This window comes from Ovis aries, chromosome 3, assembly GCF_016772045.2.
Source record: "Ovis aries strain OAR_USU_Benz2616 breed Rambouillet chromosome 3, ARS-UI_Ramb_v3.0, whole genome shotgun sequence".
Classification (NCBI taxonomy): Eukaryota; Metazoa; Chordata; class Mammalia; order Artiodactyla; family Bovidae; genus Ovis; species Ovis aries.
This window is the reverse complement of record NC_056056.1, coordinates 188,323,308-188,338,872: the sequence shown is the minus strand read 5'-3', so window position 1 is coordinate 188,338,872 and position 15,565 is coordinate 188,323,308. Positions and strand designations below refer to the sequence as shown.

The 15,565-nt window shown below is 41.1% G+C and overlaps 1 protein-coding gene across 1 annotated transcript in view; it reads left to right on the top strand.

The window, feature by feature from the left end:
• Positions 1 to 13,351, top strand: part of MED21 (mediator complex subunit 21) — a 55,883-nt gene extending 42,532 nt beyond the window's left edge. The window contains exons 5-6 of the mRNA XM_004006766.6: positions 8,159 to 8,268; positions 10,200 to 13,351. The gene's annotated coding sequence lies outside the window, so the exon portion shown is untranslated. The remainder of the gene's footprint in view (positions 1 to 8,158; positions 8,269 to 10,199) is intronic.
• Positions 13,352 to 15,565: the final 2,214 nt, after the last annotated feature.

The following is a 15,565-nucleotide window of genomic DNA, read 5'->3' as shown; positions in this document are numbered from 1 at the left end:
GGACTGCAGCATACCAGGCTTCCCTGTCCTTCTCTATCTCCCAGAGTTTGCTCAAACTTACATTCATTGAGCCAATGATGCTATCCAACCATCTCACCCTCTGTTGCCTGCTTCTCCTCCTGGCCTCAGTTTTTCCCAGAGTCAGTGTCTTTTCCAATGAGTAGGCTCTTTGCATCAGGTGGCTAAAGTACTGGAGCTTCAGCTTCAGCATCAATCTTTCCAATGAACATTCAGAATCGATTTCCTTTAAGGTTGACTGGTTTGATCTCCTTGCTGTCCAATGAACACTCAAGAGTCTTCTCCAACACCACAGTTCAAAAGCATCAGTTCTTCGGTGCTCAGCCTTCTTTATGGTCCAACTCTCACATCCATATATGACTGCTAGAAAAACCATAGCTTTGACTAGACAAACCACATCAGCATTCTTGCCTTGAGAACCCCATGAACAGTATGTGAATATATATTATTGTCATTTTGTGCCAGTTGAAAACTGCTTTAGGTTCCTCTTTTGATTGATATGAAAAATAATATGCTCACCAGATCAACCACACACTACATACTTGAGGCTCTATTAACGTGCTTCAGTAGAGGTCCCATATCCAGCCCAGCAGCTGCAACTGGGCTACTCCTTTGTTATATTTACATAATGCATGATCATCCACCATCTGGTTTTCATACATTCCAGAACAATTAAATGGGCACCACCACCTTTGCAGCATTTAAATCTTTGTTGTTGTTTATTTGCTCAGTTGTGTCGGACTCTGCGACCCTATGGACTGTAGCTCACCAGGTTCCTCTGTCGATGGGATTCTCCAAGCGAGAATACTGGAATGGGTTGCCATGCCCTCCTCCAGGCGATCTTCCTGACCCAAGGTTTGAATCTGTGTCTCCTGCATTGGTAGATGCATTCTTTACCACTGAGCCAGCAGGGTAGCCTTTCAATCTTTGAGGATGGCTCTGATCTCTGCCACGCTCCTCTGAGATGTAACTCAGTTTCTTATTTACCATCTTGGCTGGATGCAGAAGTTGATAGTTTTAGGGAATCCCACTTGACATTTTCTTCTACAGTGAAGCTCTACTGTAAAAGAAAAACAAGATAAGAAGAGTCATGACTGGAAGAGTCAGCAATTTCCATCCTGAAACTTCATAAAGCTATATATGGTGCACCTCTTGTGTCTCAAGGCTCACCTCTCATTTCACCTTGTTCACCTCAGTTCCATTCCAACACCTCATGTCAGCTGCCCTTCATAGCTCTAGTCTGCTGCTTAGAGGCTTCTCTGCTCTGCAGAGGGTCATCTTCAGCAAATTCTTAGCTTTTCTGACAAACGTGCAAACTTGGAAATAGGAAGGACTTAAAACCCTTGACATATGGAGAAGGCGCTGAGGACCTGTCTTATGTCCCTCAGACAGATGGTGGGGCAGTCCATTCTACTTGGCTCATTAGAGAGCGTTCTAGAAAGAATACCTCAGTTTCCCATAGTGGTGAGCAGCTTTATAACACATCACACCCTTGATTTTGAAACAAGAGGGAAGGGGGCAGGGCACAACCTTTAAAGAAAAACATGGCTTATAGGCCATGACAAAAACTAGTTAGAAATAACTAGGTTCAAGATGGAGAAGATTCATCTTCCAATAAACCGTGAGCCTCATTGTATGCTCATTGTAATACATTCAGTTCAGTTCAGTTCAGTTCATTTCAGTCACTCAGTCGTGTCCGACTCTCTGCGACCCCATGAATGGCAGCACACCAGGCCTCCCTGTCTATCACCATCACCCGGAGTTCACTCAAACTCATGTCCATTGAGTCGGTGATGCCATCCAGCCATCTCATCCTCTGTCGTCCCCTTCTCCTCCTGCCCTCAATCCCTCCCAGCATCAGAGTCTTTTCCAATGAGTCAACTCTTCGCATGAGGTGGCCAAAGTACTGGAGTTTCAGCTTTAGCATCATTCCTTCCAAAGAACACCCAGGACTGATCTCCTTTAGAATGGACTGGTTGGATGCAATCCAAGGGACTCTCAAGAGTCTTCTCCAACACTACAGTTCAAAAGCATCAATTCTTTGGCGCTCAGCCTTCTTCCCAGTCCAACTCTCACAACCATACTTGACCACAGGAAAAACAATAGCCTTGACTAGACAGATCTTTGTTGGGAAAGTAATGTCTCTGCTTTTGAATATGCTATCTAGGTCAGTCTTAACTTTCTTTCCCAGGAGTAAGCGTCTTTTAATTTCATGGCTGCAATCACCATCTGCAGTGATTTTGGAGCCCCAAAAAATAAAGTCGGACACTGTTTCCCCATCTATTTCCCATGAAGTGATGGGACTGGATGCCATGATCTTAGTTTTCTGAATGTTGAGCTTTACGCCAACTTTTTCACTCTCCTCTTTCACTTTCATCAGGAGGCTTTTTAGTTCCTCTTCACTTTCTGCCATAAGGGTGGTGTCATCTGCATATCTGAGGTTGTTGATATTTCTCCTGGCAATCTTAATTCCAGCTTGTGCTTCTTCCAGCCCAGCATTTCTCATGATGTACTCTGCATAGAAGTTAAATAAGCAGGGTGACAATATACAGCCTTGACGTACTCCTTTTCCCATTTGGAACCAGTCTGTTGTTCCATGTCCAGTTCTAACTGTTGCTTCCTGACCTGCATATAAAGAGGCAGGTCAGGTGGTCTGGTATCCCCATCTCTTTCAGAATTTTCCAGTTTATTGTGATCCACACAGTCAAAGGCTTTGGTGTAGTCAATAAAGCAGAAATAGATGTTTTTCTGGAACTCTCTTGCTTTTTCCATGATCAAGTGGATGTTGACAATTTGATCTCTGGTTCCTCTGCCTTTTCTAAAACCAGCTTGAACGTCAGGAAGTTCATGGTTCATGTATTGCTGAAGCCTGGCTTGGAGAATTTTGAGCATTACTTTACTAGCTGTGGGATGAGTGCAATTGTGTGGTAGTTTGAGCATTCTTTGGCATTGCCTGTTTTGGGGATTGGAATGAAAACTGACCTTTTCCAGTCCTGTGGCCACTGCTGAGTTTTCCAAATTTGCTGGCATATTGAGTGCAGCACTTTCACAGCATCATCTTCCAGGATTTGAAATAGCTCAACTGGAATTCCATCACCTCCACTAGCTTTGTTCATAGTGATGCTTCCTAAGGCCCACTTGACTTCACATTCCAGGATGTCTGGCTCTAGGTGAGTGATCACACCATCAGGATATGCTAAATGACACACCCACCAGTGCCATGACAGTTCTGAGGCTGACCATAAAAGGCTAAAAAGTGGTTGGCAACCCAGTCCCTGGAAATTGCCCCCCCTCCCCCCAAATAATTGGAGTAATTCTGCCACTAATTAACTATGAAATTACCCAGCCCATAAAAGCTAACCATGTCATATTTCAAAGCTCTCTCACCTTCTGTAATGGCCCACACTCTGTCTGTGGAATGTGCTTCTCTCTAAATAAATCCACTTCTTACCTGTTATTTCATCTCTGTGTTCTTTCAACATGAAGAAAGAACCTTAAATTTACCAGCAATAGTTTCACTTTCACATTCTTACTCCTGTTCCCTGGTATCACTGACCAAACCAGTCACTGTGGGCAAGTTCTTGTTTCAGGATCTTCTATGTGAGCTCAGTGTGGCACCATTAAATACAGAATTTGTATGTGGTATTACAGAAAATTTAAAAATGCATGGAGATACTAAGAAGAAAAACTCATGCAAGATCCACTATCCAAGAATAAGCTTTCCAGACTGAAAACTGGACTTGCTCAGATCCTTGTCTTGCTCTGGGCTCCACTCCAGAGCTCGAAACCAGCAAAGTATATGTGTATGCACATACTTTTTGACAATTAGGATAAGAGTGTAAAAATTTATTCTTATTCTATATATTGCAATCATTTTTCCTTTGCCTCTTTGTGATCTGTAGGAAGCAACTGCCTCTCCATAGTATGTATTCTAGCACTCAGTGTGACTGCAATTGATTCAACATTGTCTCACGTTTGGACACTTGATTTGCTTCCCAGCTTCAAGGTTCTAAAGCAGTCCTGTGATTTATATCCTTAAAGCTATTTAAGAAGTAGCAGTAGGTATGGTACCACTTACATGTGGAATCTTAAACCAAAAAAAAGCCAATTTAATAGAAACAGAAAATAGAATGGTGATTACCAGGGGTGGCTGGGAGGGGGAAATGGAGAGATGTAGGTCAAAGGGCACAAACTTTCAATTACAGAAGAACAAGTTCTGAATGTCTGCTGTACAGCATGATGACTACAGATGATGATAAGTTACTGTACACTTGAAAGCTGCTGAGAATAGATCTTAAGCATCCTCATCACTAAGTGATGGACGTATTAATTATCTTGATCTTGGCAATTGTTTCATTTCATTAATAATATATACAATCATCATGTCATGCACTTTAAATATATATGACTACATCTATCAGATATTCCTCAGTAAACTCAAGAAGAACAAGATCACTAGGAAAAGACCATACCTTTGAAAATTAAGAAGTCTGTAGGTCAAAGAAGGAATAGATAGGGAAAAAAGTAGCAATATATCACAGTGGCTGAAATTTCACATAAGCTCAGGAATTGAGCTAATTGATTTAAATCCTGGCTACTCTGCCTATTAGTTGTATAATTTTTGACAAGTTGCTCAACTTTTCTAAGCTTCAGTCTCTTTGTATAAAAGTGTAACAGTGATAGGTAATAATGTCATACATCATAGGATTGCTATAAGCATACTAAATTAATTTGTGCGAAGCTCTTAGAAGAGTGTCTGTTGCATAATAACTGTTCAATAAAATTTAGCTGTTATTACGGTTGTTTCATTAGGATTAATTCCTAAGAGTAGAATTGTTCAGGGCTTCCCAGATGGTGCTAGTGGTAAAGAACCTGCCTGCCAATGCAGGAGACGTGAGAGATGCTGGTTCGATCCTTGGGTTGGAAAGATTCCCTGGAGGAGGAAATGCAACCCGCTCCAGCATCCTTGCCTGGAGAATCCCATGGACAGAGGAGCCTGGCGGGCCACTCAGAGTCACACATGACTGAAGTGACTTAGCACAGAATTATTTGGTCAAAATGCATTTTTTTGAGGCAGTTGATATAAATTGCTGAATGTAAAGTTAGCATTGACATTCATAAAATTCATATTGTCAAAATCCATGATATTTCCATGGGTCCAAATATATGTATTGTTGTAAGACAAGAGGCTAAATGTACATATTCTTTATGTACATTCAAATAAAATATTTTTTATTTGAAAATAATGCCAGGAGTCATTTGGCTCCATTTTTTATCAACAAAAGTAGGCCAGTTTAGGACTTGCCTGATGGTGCAGTGGATAAGAGTACACCTGCCAATGTAGGGGACATGGGTTCAATCCCTGGTCTGGGAAGATTCCACATGCTGCAGAGCAACTAAGCCCGTGTGCCACACCCACTGAGCCCACGTGCTGCAACTACTGAAGCCCGTGTGCCTAGAACCTGAGCTCTGCAATGAGAGAAGCCACTGCAGTGAGAAACCCGAGCACCGTAGTGAATAGTCCCCTCACCACAGCTAGAGAAAGCCCATGTGCAGCAACGAAGACTTAGCGCAGCCAAAAATAAATGTAAATTTATGACCATTTTACGCTCTAGTAGCAAACAATCCTATAATTTCAATAATTTCAAACAACACAGGTTATTTCTCACTCGTACTCAAAGTCTAATGTTAGTGTGGTGGGGTAGGAGGGAGAGTGTCTATTCCTTGTATATCTTGGACTCTGGCTGACAGAGGTTCTGCAATGCTTCCATGACTCATGAGGTGGCAAAAAAAGGAAATGGCAATACCTGCACTGGCTCTTAAAGCTTCTGCCTGATGTGATGCACATTAGTTCTCATATTTTATCCTTCAAATAAGACATGTAGTGACACCTAACTTCAACAGGCACTGGAAGTACTGAGTTTCAGCTTCACAAAGAAATGCTACTCAGAATGGACATCTCCTTGCAGGGACTCTCAAAAGGCAGTTAGCACTCAGGCTCACATCCATACATAACCATAGCCTTGACTAACCTGGCAGTAAATATGCTATCTAGTCATAACTTTTCTTAGTAAGTGTCTGACACTGTATCTACTGTTTCATCTATTTCCCATGAAGTGATAGATGCCATGATCTTCGTTTTCTGAAGGTTGAGCTTGTGTTTCTTTCAACCCAGCATTTTCATGATGTACTCTGTAGTGACACCTAACTTACAGTCCTACTCTGCACTCGGGGGAAAAGTAGCAGGCTATTCATGACCAGCCTTAACAACCAAAAACTTCATTGTTTCTATAGTTATTTTTTAAATGTTAATGTTACTAATTTTTTGAAATAGGTAATATATTCACAAGGTTCAAAATGCAAAAGCTACAAAATATTATAGACTGAAAAAGTCTATGTCTTTCAATCTTTCTCCTTCCCTGGAGCTAACTAGTACTAACAATTTTATTGTGTTTCTTCCAGAAATATTCTATACAAATACTTTATTAGCGAATACTTGTGTGTGTGTGTGGTATGTGTGTGTGATCATTTTCTGTTTGCCCTCAGATTCATTATCTACCTTTTATGGATCTGCTCTGTGCTCTAAGGAGTTATTATTGTTCAGCGGTTAAGTCATGTCTGACTCTGCAACCCCATGGACGGCAACATGCTAGGCTTCCCTGTCCTTCACTATCTCCTGGAGTTTGCTCAGATTCATGTCCATTGAGTCCATGAGACGATCTAACCATCTTTGCCTTCAATCTTTCCCAGCATCAGGGTCTTTCCCATGAGTTGGCTCTTTGCATCAGGTGGCCAAAGTATTGGAGCTTCAGCCTCAGTATCAGTCCTTCCAATGAATAATCAGGGTTGATTTCTGTTAGGATTGATTGGTTGGATCTCCTTGCTCTCTAAGGGATTCTCAAGAGTCTTTTCCAGCACCACAGTTCCAAAGCATCAATTCTTCAGCGCTCAGCCTTCTTTATGGTCCAACTCTCACATCCATACATGACTACTGGAAAAACTATAGCTTTGACTGTACAGACCTTTGTCAGCAAAGTGATGTCTCTGCTTTTTAATACATTGTCTAGGTTTGTCATAGCTTTCCTTCCAAGGAGTCTAAGGGGTTGACTTGTATGCAAACATCACTGAGGTTGCCTTGCCCTCTGACTTGGAGCTGAGTTTGGCCAACATGAGGCATGGTGGATTGAAGGGCAGGAGAAGAGAAAGGCTGCACTATCCTCCTCCACAACATCGTTCGCTTCAGAACTGCTGTTGGGGCAGCGGATGAATCCATCCACAACTGCAGCTCTTGCAGGGAGCCCCTCCTCGTGGTCTTTATCTCACACAGGCTCTGTTAACACTGTTCCCTCCTCTTGCCCCATAAGGTTTAGGGATGTTAATGACTTCCTGACAGTGCTGGTCCCCGGAGGCCCCAGCAGCTCTCTCATGTTTTCAAAACAGCTTTGTTGAAGTATAATGCACATACCATACACATCACTCACTTTAAGTGTACAATTCCTTTTTGTGTGTGTATTCACACACCAGTCAGCCTCTCTCTGTGTTTCCTTAACCTCGATCATACCCTTCAACAAATTCTCTTCAGAGTTTCCTCTAAGTGTGCTTTCTGTTTCCTGGTGGGACACTATCTCATTGTATATGTTGTGTATGTTGGTGCCAGCTCATATCAGCTCATGACAGCTGATTGTTAAATGTTCAGGAATTTTGTGTGTTGGTTATTGAACACAGCCACTATTTCAAAATAAACTTACAATTAAGTTATAACAGATAAGAAATACTAAAAATTCATGACATCCTAATTATTCTACTATATTTTACTGTTATATGTTTGTTGTGAGTTATTTGCATCTACTGTATTTAAAGGGGTAAACGCTATATAATGACCTCCATGTAGGTATGTGTACTTTTTTCCAACTCTGTATTCAGTGATGTCACATTGGCAACTCGAAATTGGCCATGTGGGAGTATTTCCACCAGAAATCAGCAAATCATAAAAATCAGGGCTTAATTTTTTGTTTGATTGATTGTCTGGGGATGGTAAATATGTTAAGAATACAAATTAAACCTAAGTGTTTGTCGTTGTGAATATAACAAAAAATTGAGGAAATGTTCTTCCATTATTTGAAATTATTATCCATTCCAGCAAAGAAGTCACTGGCATCATTGAGGAACCAATGAAGCTTCAGATACATCTTCACTGGTTCACTTTCATCTTACTTGTCAACCAACATCCGTGGATCTACCCTTGGGGAGGTGGGTAATTGAACATTAGCCAGCACACCAATGGTACACACACACACACATGTGTAATTTAGCTCTCATTCCTTATCACCAACAGAGCTGCCTCAGTCTTTTTAGGTTTGCACTGTATATACCTTATTGATGGATAGTTAGGCTGTAGTCTCTTGCTGCTACAAACAAAGCTACAGTGAATTACCTATGAATCATCTGTAAATGCATTTTTAACTTCAATAGTTATTTCCAAATTGCTGTCTATGAAAAATTTCAATTGCTATGCCTACTGGCAATATACAAGAATGTCTGTTTTCTCACACCCTCAGTAATACAGTGTGCTGTCAAATGCTTTGTATTTTTCTGTACTTTTATTATTAATGATTGTTGGTAATCCACCTAAGATGTTTAAAAATGCAATTTTAGTTAATGCAATGCATTAATCATTGCATTTCATAATAATTTCAATTCTATTTTAAATGATAGCCTTGAAGTGATTTATTTGAGAGATAGTAACAATTATTCTTAGAGATACAGTTCAATATTATAGCTCTTACACTTCAAAAATGATATGGGAGTATTTTTCCAGTAGACACTAGAAAAATGAAAGAGAAATATCAGTTTACAAAAGAAATGTCCACTTTAATGAAGCGATTGAATGACAGTGCTTGATATCCTGTACTGGAGCCCACTGGGCTCGTGCTACAGAGCTCCCCTAGGGTGGGGGAAGAGAGATCCAGGCAAAGGCAGAGTGGTTTCTGCTAAGATGCAGTCAGACCCACCGTTGATATCCTAAAAGATACTGACCAGACTATGTTATCCAAACATAGTCATAAGCTGAGATTTGAGCAAGAAAACGTGCATCCATATAGTTGAACTTCCTCTACATCTCTCTCTTTCCCACTTCAAAAAGAAATAAAGTCTTCTGTACCTGTAATTGAAAAACATTGGGCCAGAAGAAAGTGCCAAAAGATTGAGACCTGACCGATCACGTTTCCATATTAACATGGCCATGAGTCATCATCCTTCCCTTCATAAATGGGTGCTTGTTACTGACATCTCTCTACCTTCTAAATTCACTGAAGCAAGAGGCAATCTTTGACTCCTAGTTCACTTCACAGTAGTTCTGTAACGTTTGGAAGTTATTGACCTTCTGACCTTCAGTTTCCTCATTTATAAAATGGAGATAATAGCAATTTCCCTCATATGGTTATTGTGAGGAAATGATATAATCCTTGTAAGAAATACAGCCTGGGCTTGACATGTGTGTGGTATTGCTTAATATATGTTATCTATTATTTTATAGAAACATATATTATATGTTGTGTGCACCCTTATTAAGCAGTAGAAATTCAGTCATTCACAGTAGGCTTTTTCTGATGCCTCAATGAAATCCGGAGCTAAAGAACTCCATTAGATATTCCTATACAGAGTTTAGTGGTGAAGCAGATCTTGACTGAATGGAGCAGGTGCAAGTAGAAAAACAGTGCTCTCCACAACCATTATCATGAGCTTTATTTCTGTCTGAGTGATACATGATACATTTTATTTGATCCAGACTTAATTTTAAGTAACCATTTATTTTGCTGAACAAAATTAGAGCTTATGTGCCTCTATTATAACATATATCCAAGCCCTATTTAATCTGCCAGGAGAAGAAATTTACTAAATGATACCCTGATGTCCTAGAAGGGCTTATTCAACTTCATGGAAGAGGCCCTTGATTCACATAGAGTTGATTAGATATGCTGGATCTTTCTGATGATTCTGCACTGGAATTTAGCTGACCTTGGAGTTGGTTGTGCATAAAAAAGCGTGGAACATGCCTTTCTTTGCCCACAGTTTAATTATACAGAGAGTGTGGAAAAGAGTTTTACCAAGAAAGTCCAATAGCCTAACATACATTGAGTGCATGGCAGATACTTTGTGTTTCTCTCTTTCTTCTTTTGCAGGTAGCAAAGCAACTGAATCTGATTAGAAGACTGATCTTGAAAACATAGATTCAGTTCAAATGGAGAAGTATTTCTTGAGAATGTAATTATCTGCAAGGCCTGTGCTGGGGGGTATGAATAATAATAAGACAAAGAAGGTAAAATCTCTGCTCTCAAGAAATCATCGTCTAAAGGTACAGACAAAAAAGAGAAGAACAGACAGTAACAAAACATGATAAGAGCTCTGCTAGAAGTAGGCAAACATGGTGTGTGGTGAGGCAGCCCACTAATTCCACCAGGGTGGAGGGAGGAAGCTGCTAAGGAAGACTTTGTATAGATGGCCTTTGAATGGGATCTTAGAGGATCTGTGAGATTTTTGGATGCAGAGGGTGGTGAAACAGAGAAGTAGCATGACCATAGGCAGAGAAGCTCCATGGTGGGAGAGGAAGGTCAGAGGATTTGCTGAGACCAGGTTATGAAGGAGTCGACACTCTTCCTAGAGTATGGATCCAACTTGAAAGCAACTGTGAAAATGGAAGGTTCTTAGCTGGGACAGTCACCTGTCTGGCTTTGGTTTGGAGAAGGTCATTGCAGAAACAGTGATTGAGACTAGGGGAGCCAGGAGATAAGCTTGCCAAGGGGCCCGGGGGCCAGAGAAGAAGCTGGAATGATAGCCCTGGAGAACGTCTAAGGGCGAGTTACCAAAGAGAAACAAGGGAAGAAGGTGCATAAGAAGTGATCTTCAGAATCCAGAGAATCATGAGACAGGTATAAGGAAGCAAAGAAAGGGGGTGAGGAAGACGAGTTGACCCACATGCCAATCACAGCCCACAGTTCCAGAGGGAAGGAAACTTAAAAGGATCCACTGGATTGGGCAACTAGACTATTTTTAGCAACCATTTTGAGACCAGTTTGAATAGAACGAGCAGAGTGGAAACCAGATACTGTGCCAGACGTGGAAAAATATTTATAACATGCAGGAAATATAAAGATAGGTGAGGACTAATGTTGCCTCCCTCAAGGAGGGGAGAGTTTAAGAGCAACTGCTGGAAATCATGAGACACAAGAGTCCCAGAAGTCTCAAGGCCAAAACCAGACAGACGAGAAACATTTGCAGAATGATGTCATCCTGCCTCCTTGAATGATATCACTTGGTTCCTCAGATGTTTAACCCAGACTGCATGAGTCAACCTCTATATTTGGGCATAAGAGAACCACCTTTTGTGAAATGTGCCAATTCAGAAGTCTGTTTGTGCTAGTCTGGTTTAACTCTGCCAAATTATTTTAAGCTATGACCTCACCACCAGCTCATGGTAGTTAATCTGTTTAAACTTTATCTCACAGCTTGAATTCCAGTACTCAATTCTATGTAATGTAATCTTAATTGGGTTTTTCCCCCCTTGCATTTGGAAGACACTAGGTTTATTTTTACAAGTACATTCATAACCGATATAAAAAAGGCAAAAGTAGAAATGTCAGAAGCAACCATAAATAGATCCAAGAGATTATGTAGATTACTGGGCATGACTAGAATAATAGGAATAGCTTCCAGGAATTAAGTGCCTATCACTTGCCAGACAGTTTTCATAGTTTGTTTCCAGTTCTCACTATAGTTCAAAAATATACTATGACTTCCAGCTGAAAAATATTAAGGAACTTGTCTATGTCCACTCAGGCAGCAAATGGAAGAATAGGGACTCAAAACTAGACCTGACCCCAAAGCCCTGGTCTTTCATTACACCGTGTTCTCTTCTGATGTCACTGTTGTTGCTGTTGTTCAGTCACTAAGTTGTGCCCGACTCTTTGCTAGCCCCTGAGCTACAGCATGCCAGGCTTCTTCATCCATCACTATCTCCTTGAGTTTTCTCAAACTCATGTCTATTGAATCAGTGATGCCATCCAGCCATCTCATCCTCTGTCGTCCCCTTCTCCTCCTGCCTTCAGTCTTTCCCAGCATCAGGGTCTTTTGCAATGTGTTGGTTCTTCACATCAGATGGCCAGCATATTGGAGCTTCAGCTTCAGGGTCAGACCTTCCAATGAATATTCAGAGTTGATTTCCTTTAGGATTGACTGGTTTGAAATCCTTGCTGTCCAAGGGACTCTCAAGAGTCTTTTCCAGCACCACAGTTAGAAAGTGTCAATTGTCTTGTGCTCAGCCTTCTTTATGGTGCAACTCTCACATCCATACATAACTACTGGAAAAACCATAACTTTGACTATACAGACCTTTGTTGGCAAAGTGATGTCTCTGCTTTTTAAAATATTGTCTAGGTTTGACATAGCTATTCTTCCAAGGAGCAAATGTCATAATTTCATGGCTGCAGTCACTGTCCACACTGATTTTGGAGGCCAAGAAAATGAAATCTGACACTGTTTCCATGTTTTCCCATCTATTTGCCATAAAGTGATAGGACCAGATGCCATGATCTTAGTTTTTTGAATGTTGAGTTTTAAGTCAGCTTTTTCACTCTCCTTTTTCACCTTCATCAAGAGGCTCTTTAGTTCCTCTTCACTTTCTGCCATTAAAGTGATATCATCTGCATATCTGAGGTTGTTGATATTTCTCCCTAATATCATGATGTGCATAATTGTGAAAGAAAAGTGAGTCACATCAGCTGAGGTATGTTCACAAGTGACAGCTTAGACATTGATTTCTACAAGCTCTTATACAATAGATGTAAGTTGCCCATCCAAATTTTATTTAGGCAGAAGTAATACAAGTTGCATGTAGTTAACCAACTTAATAGTGAGGACTCTCTATCTTAGATGGGGAATTCAAGGAGAAGCCAAGAAAGAAGAGAAGACCAGAGGATTACACAACAGAAACTATGATCCAGAGGGAAATTCAACATTAAAGAAAAGCTGGAGATGAATTCTTGTAAGATCTTGAGAAGGCAAAACTTTTGTGAAATTTTGAACTACAGTGATTCTTCGGCTAAATCATAGTGAGATCACTCATCAGAATTTTATTTCTTTTATTCTGTACTCATTGCTATGAGCAGCAAGCAGACCTGTGATATTTTTTTAGGAAGGAAACAGAAACTAACATTTGGTTAGTACCCGGTGCAGAGTGATTTTGAATGTGAATGAATGTCTGCCTTGTCCCAGAAACTGTGCTGTATGTTTCTGTGCCAGTGCTAAGGGATTTAAATAAAAGTTAAGAAGAGGGACATTGAGGCATTGATTTATGTTTTTCAGGCTGGAATGCTGAGTGATCAAATGTTTGATATTTGATACTATTATGGGGCTATTTCTAAACAAAGCACACCAATCAAAGTGATTATTTTGAGGGAGGTTGTAGGGACATCAATGTCTTAGAATTTGTTGTGTCTAAAGATTCCATGAAACAGTGAAGGAGAAGCTAAAGGACGAGGAGTAGGGTGGATGCTGCATTTGAATGCTGGTATCCAATGTAGTGCCTGGCATGTGGGAGGCAATCAACAAACATTGGTTGTGCTAGCCATCACTTTAGTTTTTTAAAATAATTTTATTTATTTATGGCTCTTCTGAGTCTTCGTTGCTTTGCATGGGCTTTCCCTAGTTGCAGTGAGCAGGGGCTAATCTTTGTTGCAGTGCACAGGATTCCCTTGCTGTGGAGCACAGGCTGTAGGCATACGGGCTTCAGTAGTTGCGGCACCTGGGCTTAGTTGCTCTGCAGCATGTGGACTCTGCCCAGCCCAGGGATCAACCTGTGGTGTTCTCTGCATTGCAAGGCAGATTCTAATCTACCACTCCATGAAGGAAGTCCTATCACTTTATAATCAGTGTAAGTCATGTCCTCAACTCAGCTCCTGTGGTCACATTTTCCCTTACATCTGAAGAACATCACCCTTCAAATTCTCACCATCCTTGATGGCAATAAAATTCTCCAGAGCAGGGACCAGCTTCTGGTACTTCAGCATTTTTTCCCCGGCATCAACAAGGTACTTGGCAGAGAGCAGGTATTTGAGGAATGCTGTTTGTGAATGAATCCTGCAACATTAAAGATTTTGTCACCAAGCAGTTCTGAGGACACCCAAGTAGTCCTGATTTTTGCTGTCTTCTCAGAACAAGACTGCTGATCCACCTGGCTGTGTGGCAGTTGCCTCTCTGGGTTGCTGTGATCTCCTCACCCACTTTGCTTAATCATGGACTCAACTACTCTGGGCCTTCTCCTGAAGCACTTCCTAAGAGGCTTTAGCAGTTTGACAAACAACTCAGTTCTTGAGGATAAGAGAAGAGATTGATGACACTAGAAGCAAAGTTAAAATTAGACAGCAAGGCTCCGCAGACCATGCCTCTCTGCAGGTCCCCACACTTTTCCTTCCTCTCTAGTCTCTGGATGACGTCAGTCGTTGCGGTCTATTTTCTCCCACTGATGAGAGTTCCAGCTGACTTTCTGTTATTGGTTGAATAATTCCTCCCAATTCATGTCTACACAGCACATATGAGTATGGTATTATTTGAAATAGGGTTTTGCAGATATAATCAAGCTAAAATGAGGTCCTATTGGGTTAGGGTGTGTGAAAGTCACTCAGTTGTGTCTGACTTTTTGTGACCCCGTAGACTATATAGTCTATGGAATTCTCCAGGCCAGAATACTGGAATGTGATAGCCTTTCCCTTCTCCAGGGGATCTTCCCAACTCAGAGATGGAACCCAGGTCTCCCACATTGCAGGCTGATTCTTTACCAGCTGAGCCACCAGGAAGCCCTCCTAAATCCAATGACACGTATCTATAAAAAGAGGGAAATTTTCAAATTAAAAATACTTATTTTTTCTATTAAAAAGAGACACAGAGGAGATACAGGGAATCAGGCAGTGTGAAAACTGAGGCAGAGATTAAAGTTACGATGCCGCAAACCAAGGAACACCAAGGATTGCTGGCAACCAACAGAAGCTATGAATAAACAAAGAAGAATCCTGCCCTAGAGTCTTTTGGAGGGCCCTGCTCACAAGTTGATCTTGTCTGTCTAGCCTCCAAAACCACGAGAGAATAAATTTCCAGTTGTTTCAGTTTGTGGTAATTTATGATGGCTCCCTTAGGAAACAAACACACTGTGCCTGCTTCCTGAAATCTGGGACTTTGACGTCGTCTCTCTTAGCTCCAACCAGAAGAAGTGGGAGGAGACGAAAAGAAAATCAGCTCACATCAAAATTATCTCCTGAAGATTTTTTCCTTTCCCCACTACCACTGAAGAAGGCTTTTAGGTATTTCATAATGAAGTTCAGCTAGCTTTTCTCCTTTTCTCAATCCCTCATTGTCAGACCAGGCTGGGAATAGGAAGGGTGGTTTACGTTTGTAGGTTCCCTGCTCAGAGAGATTTCCCTTGGCATCAAATTTGAAGTAGCTCCCCACCCCCCGACACTCTAGCACACTGCATGCGTGCTAAGTTGCTTCAGTCATA